Source organism: Pan troglodytes, chromosome 5 (assembly GCF_028858775.2).
Source record: "Pan troglodytes isolate AG18354 chromosome 5, NHGRI_mPanTro3-v2.0_pri, whole genome shotgun sequence".
In the NCBI taxonomy this organism is placed as follows: domain Eukaryota; kingdom Metazoa; phylum Chordata; class Mammalia; order Primates; family Hominidae; genus Pan; species Pan troglodytes.
In genome coordinates this window covers 17,311,320-17,329,755 of record NC_072403.2, presented here as the reverse complement: position 1 = coordinate 17,329,755, position 18,436 = coordinate 17,311,320, and the positions used below count along the sequence as shown (strand labels likewise).

At 42.6% G+C, this 18,436-nt stretch overlaps 1 protein-coding gene across 4 annotated transcripts in view; it reads left to right on the top strand.

Moving 5' to 3' along the window:
• Positions 1 to 1,225: 1,225 nt before the first annotated feature.
• Positions 1,226 to 18,436, top strand: part of NEDD9 (neural precursor cell expressed, developmentally down-regulated 9) — a 198,853-nt gene continuing 181,642 nt past the window's right edge. Inside the window, exon 1 of one of the 4 annotated variants that reach the window (XM_016954902.4) lies at positions 1,226 to 1,550. The gene's annotated coding sequence lies outside the window, so the exon portion shown is untranslated. The remainder of the gene's footprint in view (positions 1,551 to 18,436) is intronic. The other 3 variants (XM_063812771.1, XM_063812773.1, XM_063812772.1) reach the window with 3 other exon arrangements.

Here is an 18,436-nt window from a genome sequence, read left to right as displayed (position 1 = left end):
AGAGAAAGAGAGTAAAGAAGAATAAAAGCATACCTTGATGAATATTGTTAATTGCACTTAACAGGTACAATATATGTATACAATATATACAATACATGATGATTAATATCGATGTTCTTGTCATTGATTTATCCATAAGACCCAGTGTACATGGCACTGAGCTGAGTGTTTATTGCTTTAAGTGTGGCACCTTTGTATGAGCAGAATATTCTTTAGCAAGATTTGAACCAGCTCAAACATTTAAAAATAAATGAATTTCAGAGAAGTCTTACAGAAAATTAAAACAAAACAAAACAACAACAACAACAACAAAAGAGATGCCACAAGAGTGCAACATACATGAGCTGAGTCTGATGGGTGGGACCAAGGGCAGCCCTTTCTTTGTCTTCATGATGGAGCAGGAAGGAGTTGGAGCAGAAACATCAAGCACCACAGGATCATTTGGGGAACATCCATTATCAAACCACCTCTCTCTCTTTCCTCTCAACCCTCTATGTCCCCAAGTCGTTTGCTAGGCATGAGCAAGGAGTGGAAAATGAGGAAGGGTAGGAAAATAGCAAAGATCTCAGCTGATAATAATAAAAAGTTGCCACGAATGATCACGGCAAACACTTATATTGTGCTTACTCTATTTGTGCCAGGCATTCTTGGAGTGCTTTACATGTACTAATTCACTTAATTCTCACAACAATCCTGTGACTGTTCCCATTTTACAGATGAGGAGGCCGTGGCACAGAAAGGCCAGAAGTGTTTAAAGAGCAGAGCCATAATTCAAACCCAGGAGGCTTGTCTCAGAGCCACTTGTCTGCTACTTGAAAGCACAGAATGAAGCAGACAAAGGGTTTGGGCTTTCGAATTCCCTTCTACATACACAGATCTAGGCTTCCATACCACATTGTAAGTAGGAAACTCTCTGAGCACCTAGCCCCTAGCATGGTGTCTATTCCAGTGTACAAGCTCAATAAATACTTGTCATAGGAAAGAATGTTTCATGTCAATTAATAGTGGAACCCTTTGCAACATACTGAGTCCATAAAACCATAAAATCCCAATTCAGTTGGCTTGGAAATAGCCTAACTTTTGCTTCAGTGCAGCCTAGGAGGGAGCTTATGCCACTTAGAAGAATACATTTTGACAAATTTCCTTGCAATACGAATTTAAAGATCACCTACCTTTCTAAAAATAGCAAAGAGGCCAGATGAGAACAAGCTTTCTTACCTGTCCCTAAACTACAAAGTGTCCTCAGCGAATCAGAAAGTATGACAGAGAAAAGAAGAAGAGGCACAGAGAGGAAATGAACCAAGACAACATCACCTCACAGCAACCGGAAGGAAAAACACACACATACATACGCCACTCACATCCGACGTGTGTGGTTGCTCAGTAGGGAAATGCTTACAGCTGCCTCTAGAAGCAAGTCCGCTCGCTGCATGGAGAGGGAAACATGAGCATGCAGCAGGACTAGCTGTCACCTCCCGCCCGCCTGCCCAGAGAGGGCCAGAGCGTCAGGGAGGCAAGATGATCCACCAACGGTGCCATCCTACACTTGGGTGAGTTCTCAGCCACTTGCTGTGGCCTGTGGGAGAGGAGGGACTCATTCAGGCTCCTACTTCCTGAGTTGGTGCCAGACATCTGGTGGTGTTTCCCCACTGTGAACACTCCTCAACTGGGGCAGGGAGGACCTCCACATGCCCCAGAAGAGGAATGAGTGACTCCCGGTCTCCAAGTTGACCTGGAGGTGCTGGTTTTAGTGCAACATTCAAACCCGCATGATTTCTACTTTTGAAATTGTTCTGGGTAGATGCTTCCTGGTGTGTGACTACATGGCCCCTCCCCTCTTCCTACGGTCATCAGAGAGCTTACCTGACAGCAACTAAGCTTTTATTTTTCCTGAATTATTTCAGTACTTCAAAGTGTGGGCCGTCACTTATTCTTTATGGTGGATTAGAATCATTTACGTCCTTTTCAGCCTCTTTGGACATGAGTCCTGACTGGCGAGAAATGGTGACTGAGAATTGGATTCTGTGTGTGTCCTATCCCTGTAGTCATTAGCATCATCTCCAAGGGGCTGAGGACAAGTGACAGCACACTGTGTTCTCCCTGTCAGTAGTGAGCCGCCCAAGAGCTCCATCCTTACTTTTCTCTATGTTTATTCTTTCACTTAGCCCATTCATTCGTTTCTTCCTTCATTCATTCATTCAATTACCTTTCTTCCACAAAGGACTTGAGGCAAATTTTTTATCTTGCTGAAATTATTTCAAAACGAAGACCATCTATAATCATAAAGGGGACAATCATTCTGAAAGGGTTATACATAATTCTAAGCTATGCAGAGATCGGCCACCAATCTTTTCCCTTTGCTTGTGTTGAGAAGTGAGAGTAGGCGCTCTAGTCATTTAAACTCCTGCATGGGGAGTCCGTCCTTCCCCTGCCCAGAAGCTGGTTTCCCACCCAGCATTGGGTGTGAAGAGCAATTGTCCATGACAGAATACTGGGAATCCGCCAAATAGTTTTCTTCTTTGTTTCTGTTTTCTTCCAAGCTTGGTTACTTTCAAGGACATTCCTGGTTCTAAGAATGCGGAAAGTGGAGTTGGTGGAAAAGAAAGGATGTGAAATCAGTGTTTAGCTAGCGCTCCACCATTTCTTGTTAATCGGTTAATTTATTTAACAGCTATTTAGTGGCTGTCACTTTGTACGTCACCACTTAAACAAGATAGCTGGGCACGGTGGTGTATGCCTATAGTCCCAGCTATGCAGGAGGCTAAGGCGGGAGGATTGCTGGAGCCCAGGAGGTCGAGGCTGCAGTGAGCTATGATTGCACCACTGCACTGCAGCTTGGGTGACAGAGTGAGATCCCGTCTCAAGAAGAAGAAGAAGAAGAAGACTAGGAAGATATAAAAGCAGAGGTGTAGGAGAGGACAGGCTGTAAGTGTCACATGATGTAATTCCCGGTGCCTCTTCCTCTACATGTAAATAAGGGGAAAGAGCTATCTTGAATGGCTGTGGTAAGGATTAGATTGGATAGCAAACATTTAAGCATCTGGCAGAGAAGGGGTATCCGAAGTAGTCAGTGTCCTGCCTCCCTCCTCCAGGCCTCACTGTGACTGAGCTGGCTGCTGACAACCTGAGTCTTTATCTCATGACCTGAGAGCTTTCTCCAAGCCACACAGGAACAACTGTAATTGCCCAAAGGGCAGACAAAAATTCCCAGAAATGAACTCCTCAAAGGCTGTAAATATTCCAGCTCCCTCAGTCTTGAGTGGAATAACCTACAAGGAATCAAGCTCCAGTTGCCCACAGTGGCGGGGCCCTTCATGGCTTCTCTCCTTCCCTGGATACTCCTTCACTCCCCATCAATGCTTCCTGGGATCATTTCTTAAACTACATGTCCTCGAACTCTGCATTGGGGTCTACTTCTGGGGGAACCCAAACTAAGACCACCAGCCACCTCCTACTGTAGGTACTTGAAGAGTTTAGTCGTCTGTTTTCCAATGATCAGCTCCATCTCCATTTGACCTTAGACTCTGAGTTTTGATTTCCCACATATCCATTCAAGGGTTGTAGTGGGGGAAGATCCTCCTCCTCCTCTTCTGGATTTGGCTTGGAGAAAGGGCACAGGCACAGCATGGAGAGCACCTTAGGCTTGACATGTCTCCATGCAAACCCGCGCAGCACGAAGATGCGTCCTACTGCAAATGACCTTCACTTTGTCCTGCTTATCTGTCACCTTCACAACTCATTTGATCAAAATTTCTGAAGTGTGGAACACAAATAGGAGAATTTTATGTAGCACAAGATACATAGATAGAGCATGAAATCACATTGAACCTGATCTTAAAGCTACTCTAACTCTTGGCTCCTTACTGTTTTAACAAGAGAAAGTCGATCTAAGGCTAGGAGCCATCAACAGGCACCGGTAGCTAGCTACAAATTAATAGCATGGCTTTATTTTCCTGTATTTGCTTTTTATGATTACCTTATATTAAACCACAATGGCCTGTTTTTTTTTTTTAATTTGTAGGAATGGTATAAACATTTCTTTTAAAATATAAATCTTTAAGTTTTAAAAAAGTGAATTTATTATTACTATTATTATTTTTGAGACAAAGTCTCACTCTGTCACCCAGGCTAGAGTGCAGTGTGGCTGACTGCAACTTCTGCCTCCCAGGTTCAAGTGATTCTCTTGCCTCAGCCTCCCAAGTAGCTGGGATTGCAGGTGCCCACCATCACACCTGGCTAATTTTTGTGTTTTTAGTAGAGATGGGGTTTCACCATGTTGGCCAAGCTGGTCTCGAACTCCTGACCTCAGGTGACCCGCCCACCTTAGCCTCCCAAAGTGCTGGGATTACAGGCATGAGCCACTGCGCCCGGCCCAAAAGTGAGTTAATTTAAAGAAAAAACGTTGCTGACAGTCCTGACAGCACACAGAATATGGCAAACCCTGGAAAATAGGGTTTGACTAAGAGAAGACTAGGAAAGCCCCACTAGAACGCAGGCTTTTTAAGGGCACGGCTGCATATCCCAATGCCTTCCACCCAGGGCCTGCCTGGCCTGTGCCACTGGGCTGGAATTGTATGGATTTTGGATATCCCAGGAAGCAGGGGTCCAAGCTGCCCTTGTTAGCTACAGGCTTTTTTGGTCTTCAAAATATACAACTTCACTTTGCCCACAGTGGCTCCCAAACGTCCCAGCAGTGATGCAGGGTAGTATAGACACCTAAAAATGGGTACAACACAAGCTCCATTGTATGGTAGTTCCACCCTAAGTAAGAATCCATGAGGCTCCGACGTAACTCAGCAATGTGAGCTGAGGGGACGGGTGGAGGTATTTGTTCATCTGCATTCCTTTTCACTTTTGCTTCAGATTAGCAGCTCTGGTTCATGAAGGTCTGTAATTCACTTAACTAGAGGTCAATGAATGAGAATTTTTTTTGAACAGCTACAAAACCCTCTACTTTCCAAGGAAAGTGATACATGAGGGTGAATAATTTAGATAAATTTAGCTTGAAAAATTTTTTAAATATTGTAACATTTTATACTACAAAAAAGTATATATAAGGTATCCATATATTCTAAATAATCATAGGAATAAAAACATAAATACACATCCACCTGTTACCCCACTACCCAACCCTGAAAGCCTGCTGTGTGCCCCTAAACAATTGTATCCTTCTCCCCCAATGCCCACTGGGTTGGTCTATGTTTGTGTGGCTATAAATATCTGAGGCTGGGTAATTTGCGAAGAAAAAAGGTTTAATTGGCTCATGGTTCTGCAGGCTGTATAGGAAGCATGGTGCTGGCATCTGCTTCTGGTGAGGCCTCTGGAAGCTTACAGTCATGGTGAAAGATGAAGGGGGAGCCAGCATCACATGGCAAGAGTGGGAGCAAGAAAGGTGGGAGGTGCCACACTCTTTTAAACAATCAGATCTTTTTTTTTTTTTGAGACAGAATCTCACTCTGTCGCCCAGGCTGGAGTGCAGTGGTGCAATCTTGGCTCGCCGCAACCTCCACTTCCTGGGTTCAAGTGATTCTCCTGCCTCAGCCTCCTGAGTAGCTGGGATTACACGTGCGTGCCACCACACCCAGCTAATTTTTGTATTTTTAGTAGAGATGGAGTTTTGTCATGTTGGCCAGGCTGGTCCTGAGCTCCTGACCTCAGGTGATCCACCCACCTCAGCCTCCCAAAGTGCTGGGGTTACAGGCATGAGCCACTGCGCCTGGCCTGAACAACCAGATCTCATGTAAACTAATTGAAGAAGAACTCACTCATCACCAAATAGATGGTGTTAATTCATTCATAAGGGATCCACCCCCATGCTCCAAAACCTCCCACTAGATCCCACCTCCAAAATTGGGGATCACATTTCAACATGAGACTTGGAGGGGACAAACGTTTAAACCATATCATTCTGCCCCTGGCTTCCCAAATCTGATGTCCTTCTCACATTGCAAAATACAATCATCTTCTCCCAGTAGTCTCCCAAAGTCTGAATTGATTCCAGCATCAAGTACAAAGTCCTGTCTCATCTAAGACTCAAATCTGTCCACCTATGAGACTCTAAAACCAAAACAAGTTAGTTACTTCCAAGATACAATGATGGTACACATATTGGGCAAACATTACCATTCCAAAAGGGAGAAATTGGCCAAAAGAAAGGGTATAGGGGCCCCACACAAATCTGAAACCTAGCAGGGTAGTCATTAAATCTTAAAGGTCCAAAATACAATTTCCTTTGACTCCAAGTCCTACATTTAGGGCACACTGTTATAACAGTGGACTCCTAAGGCCTTGAGCAGCTCTGGCCCTGTGGCTTTGCAGGATGCAGCCCACATGGTTGCTCTCATGGGTTTAAGTTGAGTGCTTGTTGCTTTTCCAGTCAAAGAGTGGCAAGCTGCCAGTGAATCTGCTATTCTGGGTTCTAGAGGGTAGTAGCCCCCTTTCCGCAGCTCCACTAGGTAGTGCCCTGGTGGGGACTCTGTGTGGGAGCTCCAACCCCACATTTCCCCTGGCATTTTCCTAGTAGAGTTTTTCTGTGGGGCCTCTGCCTCTGCAGTAGGCTTCTGCCTGAGCACCCAGGCTTTCCCATACATCCTCTGGAATCTAGGTGGAAGCCACCGAGCCTTCTTCACACTTGTGTTCTGAGCATCTGCAGACTTAACCCCATGTGGCAATCACCAAGGCTTATGGCTTGTGTCCTCCGGAACTGTGGCCAGAGCTGTACCTGGGCCCCTTTGAGCTGAGGCTGAAGCCCGAGTCTGAAGCTCAGCAGGGCAGTAGGGCCCTGGGCCTGGCCCCTGAAACCATTCTTTTCTCCTAAGCCTCTGGGCCTATGATGGGAGGGGCTGTCCTCAAGATTTTTGAAATGCCTTTGGAGGGTTTTTGCCTTGTCTTGGATATTGGCTTCCTTTTAGTTATGCTCATCTCTCTAGCAAGTGATTGTTTCACAACCTGCTTGGATTCTTTCTCTACCACAGAGCGAGGCTGCAAATTTTACAAACTTTTACACTCTGTTTCCCTTTTAAATATAAATTTCAATGTTAAGTCACTTCTTTGCTCCCATATCTGATTTAGGTTGCTGGAAGTAGCCAAGTCACCTCTTGAATGCTTTGCTGCTTAGAAATTTCCTCTACCAGGTAGCCTGGGTCATCACTCTTAAGTTCAAACTTCCACAGATCCCTAGAGCATACAGTGCAACCAAGTTCTTTGTTAGGGCATAATAAGAATGACCCCATTCCATTTCCCAAAAACTTTCTCATTTCCATCTGAGACCTCATCAGCCAGAACTTCACTGTCCATATCTGTATCAGTATTTTGGTCACAACCATTTAACCAGTCTCTAAGAAGTTCCAAACTTTCCCTCATCTTCCTGTCTTTTTCTGAGTCCTTTAAACTCTTCCAGCCTCTCCCTTACCCCGTTCCAAAGTCACTTCCACGTTTTCAGTTATCTTTATAGCAATGCTCCACTTCTCAGTACCAAATTTCAATTTTCTGTGTTAGTCCGTTTTGCATCACTATAAAGAAATACCCAAGGCTGGGTAATTTATAAAGAAAAAAAATGGGGACCGGGCACGGTGGCTCACGCCAGTAATCCCAGCACTTTGGGAGGCCGAGATGGGCGGATCACAAGGTCAGGAGATCGAGACCATCCTGGCTAACACAGTGAAAGCCCGTCTCTACTAAAAATACAAACAATTAGCCGGGCATGGTGGCAGGCGCCTGTAGTCCCAGCTCCTCAGGAGGCTGAGGCAGGAGAATGGCATGAACCCGGGAGGCGGAGCTTGCAGTGAGCCGAGATCATGCCACTGCACTCCAGCCTGAGTGATAGAGTGAGACTCCGTCTCAAAAAAAAGAAAGAAAAAAGAAAAAAGGGTTGATTGACTTATGGTTCTGCAGGGTATGCAGAAAGCATGGTGCTGGCATCTTCTTCGGGTGAGGCCTCAGGAAGGTTACAATCATGGCGGAAGGAGGAGCCAGCATATGACATGGCGAGAGAGAGAGAGAGACAGAAGGGAGAGGTCCCAGAGTCCTTTAAACAACCAGATCTTGGGTGCATTAACTGAGTGAAAACTCACTCACCATCAAAGGGACAGCACTAAGCCACTCATGAGGGATCTGCCCCCATAATCCAATACCTCCTACTAGGCCCCACCTCTAACACTGTGGATCACATTTCAGCATGAGATTTGGAGGAGACAAACATCCAAATTATATCACCTACCACAAAAGGAACTATTGTCTTAAACTTTTGTTAGTCATTCCCTTACTTTACTTTTTGATTGGCCTCCTAGGTCTAAGTGTATGCATAGACATATATGCATAGGTATATATACAATTTGCATATAGTCAATTTCTGCCTGTTTGGGAACTGTAAGTAAATATAATCATACATATGCATTCTTGCAAGACTTGCTCTAGGGTCAACATGATATTTCTGAGTGTTATCCATGTTGATGCCAAGAGATGTTGATAATTCATTTTCACAGCTGTATAGTATCCTATTGCATGAATGTATGACAATCTATCATTTCTATTAGTTGGCAGTGCTAAATCATTGACAAAAATGATGGTTCAGAGTTAGGATTTCAAGAAGGCACAATTGCCACCAAATTTATCCCTGTTTCATGCACAAACTACTTGAGCAGAGAAGTGAAAATTTTGCCTCAAGTTAGAAACAGGTTTTAGCTAGGGGACATCAAAGGAGGGAAGGGGTCTTAAATGGGAGAGGAAGAAAGGGCTAAAGTGACTCCCCAAGATTAAAAAATAAAAACAAAAAGAAAAAAAAGAATCTTCCTGGACAGACAATTTGTGACTGGGCTAGCCCATGCTGATTGTGGGCAAATTAAGGCTTTCACTCTCACTGTCACTTCCCCTCCAGATAAGCCCTTGGGGAAAAGTTCTATATGAATACTTAATTTACAAAAGTATTGTTCCCCAGACCAGCAGATTGGGTTCCATGGAGGTCCATCACTTTGCTTGATCCTGAAGAGAACCAAATTTCATATAGTGCTCATCTATAAGCTTCCTATTGATGTATTTTTTATATTCACCTTTTTTATAGCATATGTGACTATGCAGCTACCACACAGTTATCAAATAGTACTGTCCATGAACCTTTAGTAACCTTTGACTAGTTTCCATGACTCTGAAATTCCCCACCCACAGCTTCACTTGTAAAGAGCGGAAATATTTAGAGGAAGTAAGACTATCAGCAGCTCAGCCTCACCATGGGAAGCATTTTCTCCTCAAAGCACAGTAGTATGCTGGTGCCTTCTGTCACACTATCAGGACATGGCTTTAGCAAGTACAGTGTCCTCTCAGCACCTGTTCCTCTTGCAGGTGCTTTGCATCATAGAATCGTCGAAACATTAAGGAAGTAATGCTCTTTGTCACTCCACCGGAGTGGAGAAGTTAAAGTCAAGAGTGTACTTCAGGGGTTGTATCAACTGGTTTGGCTTTAGTAGTTGTGAGATCTTGATGGGTGAGAGTGATCCCTGGCAAATGACATATATTGATTGATTCATTGAGTGAGCAAAGGAGTAAGGTGGGTGTATTAGGGTTCTCCAGACAAACAGAACCAATGGAATGTGTGTGTGTATATATATATATATATAGAGAGAGAGAGAGAGAGAGAGAGATTTATTTTATGAAGTTGGTTCACACAATTATGGAGACTGGCAAGTCCAAAATCAGCAAGGCAGGCTGGCAAGCTGGAGATCAGGGAAGAAATGACATTGCTACTTGAGTCCGAAGGCACTCTGCTGGCTGAATTCCTTCTTGCTCTGTGGATGTCGCTCTTTTTTCTATTAAGGCCTTCAACTGATTGGAGGCCCACCTACATTATGGAAGGTTATTTGTTTTGCTCAAAGCCTACTCATTTAAATGTTAATCTTTTAAAAAAGATAGCTTTGCAGTGACATCTAGAAGAATGTTTGATCAATATCTAGGTACCTTGGCTTAGCCAAGTTAACACGTAAAATTAACCATCTCAGATACTGTATCCATTTCAGAAAATAATTTAGTAGATATTAATATTTATTGAACATCTGTTAAGGACTCTGTATGGGCCAGGCACCATATTAGGTGCTGGGGATTCAGCAGGAAAGCCAGCCAGACAAGATCCCTATTTTCAAGAAGCTTACATATGGAAGGGTGGAGGTTTGAGTAATTAAAAACACTTGCAGTAGTTTTCATGCCTTCAAGAAGCACTGCAGATACAACTCAAGTCAATCAAATCGATTCTCCCATATACATATGGTATTGGGGTATAGTGAAAAGAGGAACAGAGGTTCTGACTTCCTGGACTTTGTCTTCTACCGAGGACCTCAGGTCTAAATTATATGATGACCATAGACACATTTTAACAGTTATATACAACATGTTATTCATTATGTAGCTTTCAAAAGCATATATAATTCAGTTATAAAGGACGATGAAAATTAATAAATTGCATACAATTGTATTTAAAATAAAGTGACAAAGGTATTTTGTACATGATTATTTCATTTTCTTCATGAGTTTTTGTTTTTAATTTTTATGGCAAAACAGTTCAAGGAACCACTTAATGAAGGTGTTTGATTTCAAAAGAATTGATGTGGGAAGACAGAACTGCTTGATGATGTCTGTTTCTTTGTTAGCTTTAAGTAACTGGTTTACTCAATTGGCCTCTTCCTTCATTGTGTTTTGGGGTTTTTTTGACTGAAGCAAAGACAAGCATTAAAAATAAAGACATTGGTTTATGTTGTTTAGAACTGAGAATCCATTTAAAAAAAAAGAATTGGAGTATCTATGCCAGATTGCTCTTACATGATATATGTGGCCATGGGCAGAGGAGGGTTGCATTCTTAGTTTATGCCCTGAAAGAATATCAGGCTTATTTCTCAAAAGGAAAAATACAAATGGCAAGCAGGTATATGAATAGGTGCTCAACATCACTGATCATCAGAGAAATGCAAATCAAAACTACAATGAGATATCATCTCACCACAGTTGAAATGGCTTATATGCAAAAGTCAGGCAATAACAAATTCTACTGAGGATGTGAAGAAAAGGGAACCCTCATATACTGTTAGTGGGAATGTAAATTAGTATAACCACTGTGGAGAACAGTTTGGAGGTTCCTCAAAAAACTAAAAATAGAGCTGTCATATGATCCAGCAATCCCACTCACATATACCCAAAAGAAAGGAAATCAATATATTAAAGACATATCTGCAGTCCTGTGTTTATTGCAGCACTCTTCACAAGTGCCAAGATTTGGAAGAAACCTAAGTGTCCATCAACAAATAAATGGATAAAGGAAATGTGGTACATATACACAATGGAGTACTATTCACCCATAAAAAAGAATGAGATCCAGTCATTTGCAGCAACATGGATGGAACTAGTGGTCATTATGTTAAGTGAAATAAACCAGGCACAGAAAGACAAATTTCACATGTTCTCACTTACTTGTGGGAGCTAAAAATTAAAATAATTGAACTCATAAAGACAGACAATAGAGGGATGGTTACCAGGGGCTGGGAAGGGTAGCGTTGTGGCGGGTGGTGGGGGATTATGGGGGGCAGGTAGGGGAGATAGATAATGGGTACAAGTCATAGAAAGAATGAGTAAGACCTAGTATTTGCTAGCACAACAGGATGACCGTAGTCGAAAATAATTTAATTGTACATTAAAAAATAACTAAAATATTGTAATTGGATTGTTTGTAACACAGAGGATAAATGCTTGAGGTGATGGAGACCCCATGTACCCTGATGTGATTATTACACATTGCATGCCTGTATCAAAACATCTCATATAACCCATAAATATATACACCTACTATGTATCCACTGAATTTTTTTAAAAAGAAAAAAAACAGCCTTTAATTAGAATATTTGCATGTCACAGGCTAGGGCTAATAATCCAATTAAAGTTTTAGGTAAGGGCTGGAGGACACAGGGATGTGTAGCACACGTTGATGTACCTCAAAGAGGGGAATTCTTCTAAGAAAGCATCATCATGATTTCTCACCTGTTATCTACAACCTTCAACCCATTGCTCTAAAAATTCTTACATTTGGGTTGAAGAAAGAAGAAATACATTTGTAAAACAAAAATCACATTTAAAAAATAGCTAAATATGTTGCTAAGTGAAAGAAGCCAATCTGAAAAAGCTGTATATTGTATGATTCTAACTAGAACGTCTGGAAAAGGTAAAACTAGGGTACCAGTAAAAAGATCAGGGGTTCCCAGGGACTGCAGGGAGGGAGGGATGAATAGGTGAGGCATGGAAGATTTGAGGGCAGTGAAAGTCCTCTGCATGATACGATAGTGGTAGAAGCGTGTCACTGCGCATTTGCCCAAACCAATAGAATGTACACCACCAGGTGCGAACCCTACTGTCAACTATAGACTTGGGGTAATAATGATGTGTCAATGCAGGTTTATTGATTGTAGCAAATGTGCCAGTCTGTGGAGGGAGGTCGACAGTGGGAGAGCCTGTGTGCATGTGGGAGCAGGAGGTATATGGCAAACCTCTGTACATTTTTCTCAATTTTGCTGTGAACCCAAAAGTGCTCTAAAAAATAGTCTTTTTTTAAAAGGAGCTAAGTGGCCTCTTTGATGTTCCCCCAAAAGGCCAAGAAAGTGTCCAACACCGGACGTTTGCACTGACAGTCCCTCTGCCTGGAAGGACCTTCTGGGAGATCCCTGCCAGGCTCCGTCCCCTTCCTCATTCAGCTCTGGGCCACAAGTCACCCAACCCACCAGCCCTCCCTCACATGCCATGCAAAATGGCCACGGGGTCACCTCTGTCCCCCTCCCCGTTGTCACCTGTCCTCAACACCACCCGACGCCATGCAGACTGACGTACTGGCTTATGGTCTGTTTCTTCCTCTGAACCGTTGGCTCCGTGGGTGGGTGAAGGACGTTGTTTTGTCCCCTGCTGTGTTCTTGGCACATGGCAGGTGCTGGAGGGACATCTGCTGAAGGAACGAGTGAGTGAGCCAGTGAGTGGATCATCCAGTGAGCGTGAGGGACGGGTGCTACCAGGCAGGGAAAGAAGCGCTCTGTAAGCAGGGAAGCCTGCTCAGAAGTGAAGCTGGTATGGCCCTTGCAAAACGGGAAGGACATAGAAAAGCATGAGGAGATTGTGAGGGGAAGAAAAGGCGGCTTGAGGAGAGCCTTGTGCACCTAGTGGGTCTGTGAGGGAACCTTTTGGACTGGAATGCAGGTCTTGGGAGGACAGGGGTGGGAGCCGTCCTCCAGCCGTGTGTGCGTGCTGTAGGCAAAGGCAGACTTTTCCTCAGGAAAGCAAATTTGAATCCGCTCCAGCATTTGAATAACAGCCTGATTGAAAAACAAAGCTCTACTCGACATAGCAGAACAAAGAATGGTTTTGGTCAGAGCATTTTTCAAAGACAATGTTCCTCACTTCTTGCTTCAGCATAGGAAAACATCAGCAGAGCTTCGGTGCAGCGTTTTACTCTAAGCAGGCCTGTGATTCAGGGGCTGGCCTCCTGGGTTCCCACAAGCATGATTTAGCAGAGAGATGTGTCTATTTCATCATTAAACGAAATGTTCCTTAGGGAAAAGACTCTTTATGTACCTCAGCTGACATCCCTAATGATATTCCCTGAATACCCAGTTAGAGAAGTGTTAGCCTTTTCTATGTCATACTTTCTATCTGCTGAGTAATTTCTTTCTTAATTGCACAGAAGAGCCACTTGGCCCAACACTCCCTATTTGAGTTCGACCTAGCAGAGATTTCTTTCTTTTGAGGCTATGTGAAATGCAGTTGAGCATGATATCGAAAACATGAACACAATCCAAAAGTCCATCAGTAGGGTCCTTATTACAATTTGGCAATCCACACTTTGGAATACTGTGCTACTGGTGAAAAAGAAGAAAGAGGATATACACAAAGATATGAAAAGATGTGAATCAAATACAAAGCAACAAATACAAAAGAAATACAGTACAAGCCCATTTTTATCTATCTCATTGTAGAATAAAAGTCTAGCAAAATATAGACTCCCAAATATTTTTAAATGTTTTGGGATTGGGTTTATAAGACAGGTTCACTTTCTGCAGTAGACATTGTCTGTCTTTAGATATTTAAAAATGAGTTTACGTTGCTTTGTGATTGAAAACTGGCTCAAATTTTAAAAACTCTGTGTGTGTACACATGCACAATCACTCATGCATGCCAGGTTGTGTGGTAGACAGGAGCAATGGTTGGAGAAATGGGGAGTTCCTAATAAAATTTAACAGTAGGAATGTGTTTTTAAGATTATTTTACTTAAAAATAATAATTCTTCTCCCCTCGTCAGGCTTATCTTTTGACCATTTTTGTTTTGGCTTGTTTTCTTGTTTTGTTAATTTGTTAATAAATAATTGATAAAAATAAACGGCAAAGCAAAAAAAGTTCTAAGCAATGTAAGAAAGTCATGGGCATACTCTCTAAGGAGATTCTTTCTCTGCAGCATGGGAACATTCACAAAGCAACTATCAAGCAACATAAGTTGGGGAAATGATCATCAGGGTTCAGGAAATGGACAGATTCAAGAAGGTTGGAGTGCTTAAGAGAGAACCAACTGCCTGAGTTCAAATCCAACCTGTACCACCCACCTGCCATGTGCTATTGAGCAAATTACTTTACTTTTCTGTTTCTCTGTTTCTCAGTTTCTCATCTGCACAAAGGAGGTAATAAGAGCCCTACCTCACTGGTGGTTTTGAAGGTTTTATGAGTCAATGGATGATTTTGAATGTTACATGAGTCAACACACACACAGCACCTAAAGTGGTATCTGACACATTAAGTGCTCAATACATATTAGCTAGTGGGAGGAATAGGAGGAGAGGGAATGAGTTTTCGTAAAAGAGAAGGGATGTAAAGAATGAGTAGGGTTTGACAGAAAAAAGGATTCCAGAAGATCAAGAAAAAAACAAAACCCAAAGGCTTATAGGATACATGAAATGATCCAGTTAAATTCAGCCCAACCTCTGTAAAGAAAGCCGAAATGATATTTCATGACTAGATGATAAACATAAGCAGATATGTACAAGCACTCAAATGAAATAGAAGGAGGGTTTTTTAAAGTTAGCTTTCCTTTATTATTCTGTAGACCCTTCTGTGTGTCAGTCATCAGTCAACAAATTCGTATGGAGCTACGTGGTGGTGTAGCTCCCACCAAGTGGGTTTAAAGTTGGAAAACCATGGCGATCATTTGTTTTATTGTGTGTTGATTAGTACCGTATCCAAGAGTTGTGGTAGTTACTTCGGTGTGACTCATTCAGGAATAGAAAAAAGATTCATTGTATTACTCTTAAAATATAAACAATTCTTAATTTTTCTGTGCTAATGAAGAACCACAGGAATAAATATAGTCGATAGATTAAATTATGTTTATTTTATCTGTAAATTAAGCAAATCTTCATTGTTTTGCCTTTTTTAACCTTTTCTCCATCTGTTTGGGTTTCTGGGTACCCCCCAGCCCTGCTGTCTTCTTCCCAGCTTGCAAACAGCCATCAGGGCCCAAGGGCAAGGGGAGAAGCCACTAAGGGCCAGACTGCGCACAGTAGCTTCCAAGCAGGCCCTGGGTAATTGAGTTGCTTGACCTTGGCAAGCACAGGACCAGCCTCATCCACGAAAACACGAAAAACACATGTGACTAGGTGCTGAGACTGATGCTTTTGATCACCAGCCCTGACCACACTGAAGAGCCCTTTTAAGAACCAAGGTCCAGTCTCATACAATCCCGAGAGTTCAGACAAAAAGGCCAAAATTCCATAGCTCTGCAGGACTTATTTGCAAGGGGTGCTGTGTAGAAGGTGCCGAAATGGCTAGTAGCTAGGTTTAAGCAATTACAGTCACTAGTTGGTTCAAAGGGATGCCATTCACTCCTGGAATCCTGCTGTCAATGATTGAGCTGGGGAGTTTGGTCTCCAGGGAAGAGTTAAACATTAGACAGGAACCATTACAAAACTTTCCACTGAAAAATAAGTTCCTTGTAAGAGAAGTTGAGAGACTTGCTAATTGCAGGTTACTCTAAACCTAATGACAACCTGTATCATTTGCAAAGAAAGCACAGGATGTGTGAATGATGGTGAGGGAAGTGGGGAGTCTTGGCAGATAGATCTGACTCTGAAAGATGCAGTTGGTCCTCTAGACTAGTGATCCATTTTGGAGTAAACTGCATTGGGAGACTGATCAAATTTCCTTTCTCCAGGATTCTTACCAACAGTAAAGACTGATAAAACACATTTGTGCTGCTGTGTTTTTCAAAAGCTCGGCCATATAATAACTTTAACAGACTCCCTAAATTTCAAACATTTCCTTGATGTAGGATGATCACAATAGAAAGGAATGTTATTCTCATCCAGCCATCGGTAAGGTTTTGTCTTCCTTAATCCCAGAAACTAAATCACTGGCTACCTCAGAGGCTCTGACCTAAATCTTAATTGATGCCCACTGCCCTTTTAGACCACTGTGTGTGATTTTAACCAGACAAACCCAGGAGGAAGGATTAATGAAGAAAGGCTAATATTTTGACGAATCATAGAGTCCATTGCAGTGCTCTTTCCATTTTTAACTGAGCTTTATAAGGCTCTCCTCTCGAGGTAACCCTCCTTTCTTAATGTTCAGTACAGCAAAAAATAATCTAGGTTTTCTTTTTAATGTTTGATTTATCTCTTCAATCTTGGTGCTAGGTAACAACATTGGATCAAAATATTAACAGCCAAGATTTAGATATTATTTTACAATTAACACAGCACATTGACTCACATCATATTATTTCACTTTCACAGTGGTCCTGGGGCATGTTTATTGTATCTCCCACTCTAAAGATAGTGAAACTGAGGAGATCACGGTGGGAAAGATGAGGTAACTCACATGAAGTTGGGCAACTGATCAGATGACACAGCTAGGACTGAAGCCTGGGTCTCCTAAGTCATTTGCTTAGAGCTCATTCAATGACGAGGCAACTCCTTGCTGTGCATCCTTTCAGCACACGCTGTTGGTGTGAAGACGCTGGTTTTCATCAGACTAAAATGCATCTTACTTCAAGATAGGCAGTTTCTGTTTTGGTTTCCACCTCTCATACATTGCTTTTAAAATGCCAACCTCTAATGGCTATCCCATGAGAAAATCTACTGTAAGTATGAAGTGACCCTTTGGTACTACCAGTTTTTCATCCTAAATCCCTTTTCTTTCTTCTTTCTTTTCCTTTCTCTCTTTCTTTCTTTTTTCTTTCTTTCTTCCTTTCTTTTTCTTTTTTCTTTCTTTTCTTCTTTTATTTCTCTCTCTTTCTCTCTGTCTTGCTCCCCCTTTCTTTCTTTCTTCATTTCTTTCTTTCTGTCTTTCTCCTTTCTTTCTTTCTCTTTCTTTCTTTCCTTCCTTCCTTTCTTTCCTTCCTTCCTTCCTTCTTTCTCAGACTCTCACTCTGTCACCCACGCACAATCTCGGCTCACTGCAACCTCTGCCTCCCAGGTTCAAGTGATTCTCCTGCTTCAGCCTCCTGAGTAGCTGGGGTTACAGGCACATGCCACCACACCCGGTTACTTTTTGTAGTTTTAATAGAGACTGGGTTTCACCTTGTTGGTCAGGCTGGTCTCAAACTCCTGACCTCATGATCTGCCCACCTCGGCCTCCCAAAGTGCTGGGATTACAGGTGTGAGCCACCACGGCCAGCCTCTTTCTTTTTTTGACAGTGTCTCTTGCTCTGTCACTCAGGCTGGAGCGCAGTAGCACAATCTCGGCTCACGGCAACCTCTGCCTCCTGGGCTCAAGCGATTCTCCAGCCTCAGCCCCCTGAGTAGTTGAGTCTACAGATGCATGCCATCACATCCACCTAATTTTTGTATTTTTAGTAGAGACAGAGTTTCACCATGTTGGCCAGGCTAGTCTTGAATTCCTGAGCTCAAAGTGATCCGCCCGCCTCGGCCTCCCAAAGTGCTGGGATTACAGGCGTGAGCCACTGCACCCGGCCCCATTTTATTTTCTTTCTTCTTTTTCTTGGCATTTGTTATGATCAAGCCTTTTTTTTAAGTACTGAATATCCATGGACTCCTTCCAGTTTTACCTCATCAAAATGTGCTTGCAGGGAAGGATTTGGTCTCGTTGATTTCAATTAATGTAACTCCAAGCCCCCACTCTTCTGCTATTTACCTTTTAATCTATATTTCTTACTATACATAAGAAGCTTTGCTTCTCTACTTATTTCAAGGAGTGTAGGGTGAAGATGAGGTTTTTAAATCACGGTATCTTTCTTCAGTCCTTTCCTCCAAATTCTACACGTAGATGTACTGTGCTTCAGCCAACTTATCTCTAACTAGGACATTCAGATCTACTAACTAAGCTATGACTTATTATAGGCAGGCGGTCAGCAGGAAGAGCTGTTTTTCTTTGAAAGTAGGACAAGAATAGGTCTATGGAATGCTGGGGTCACTTGGTT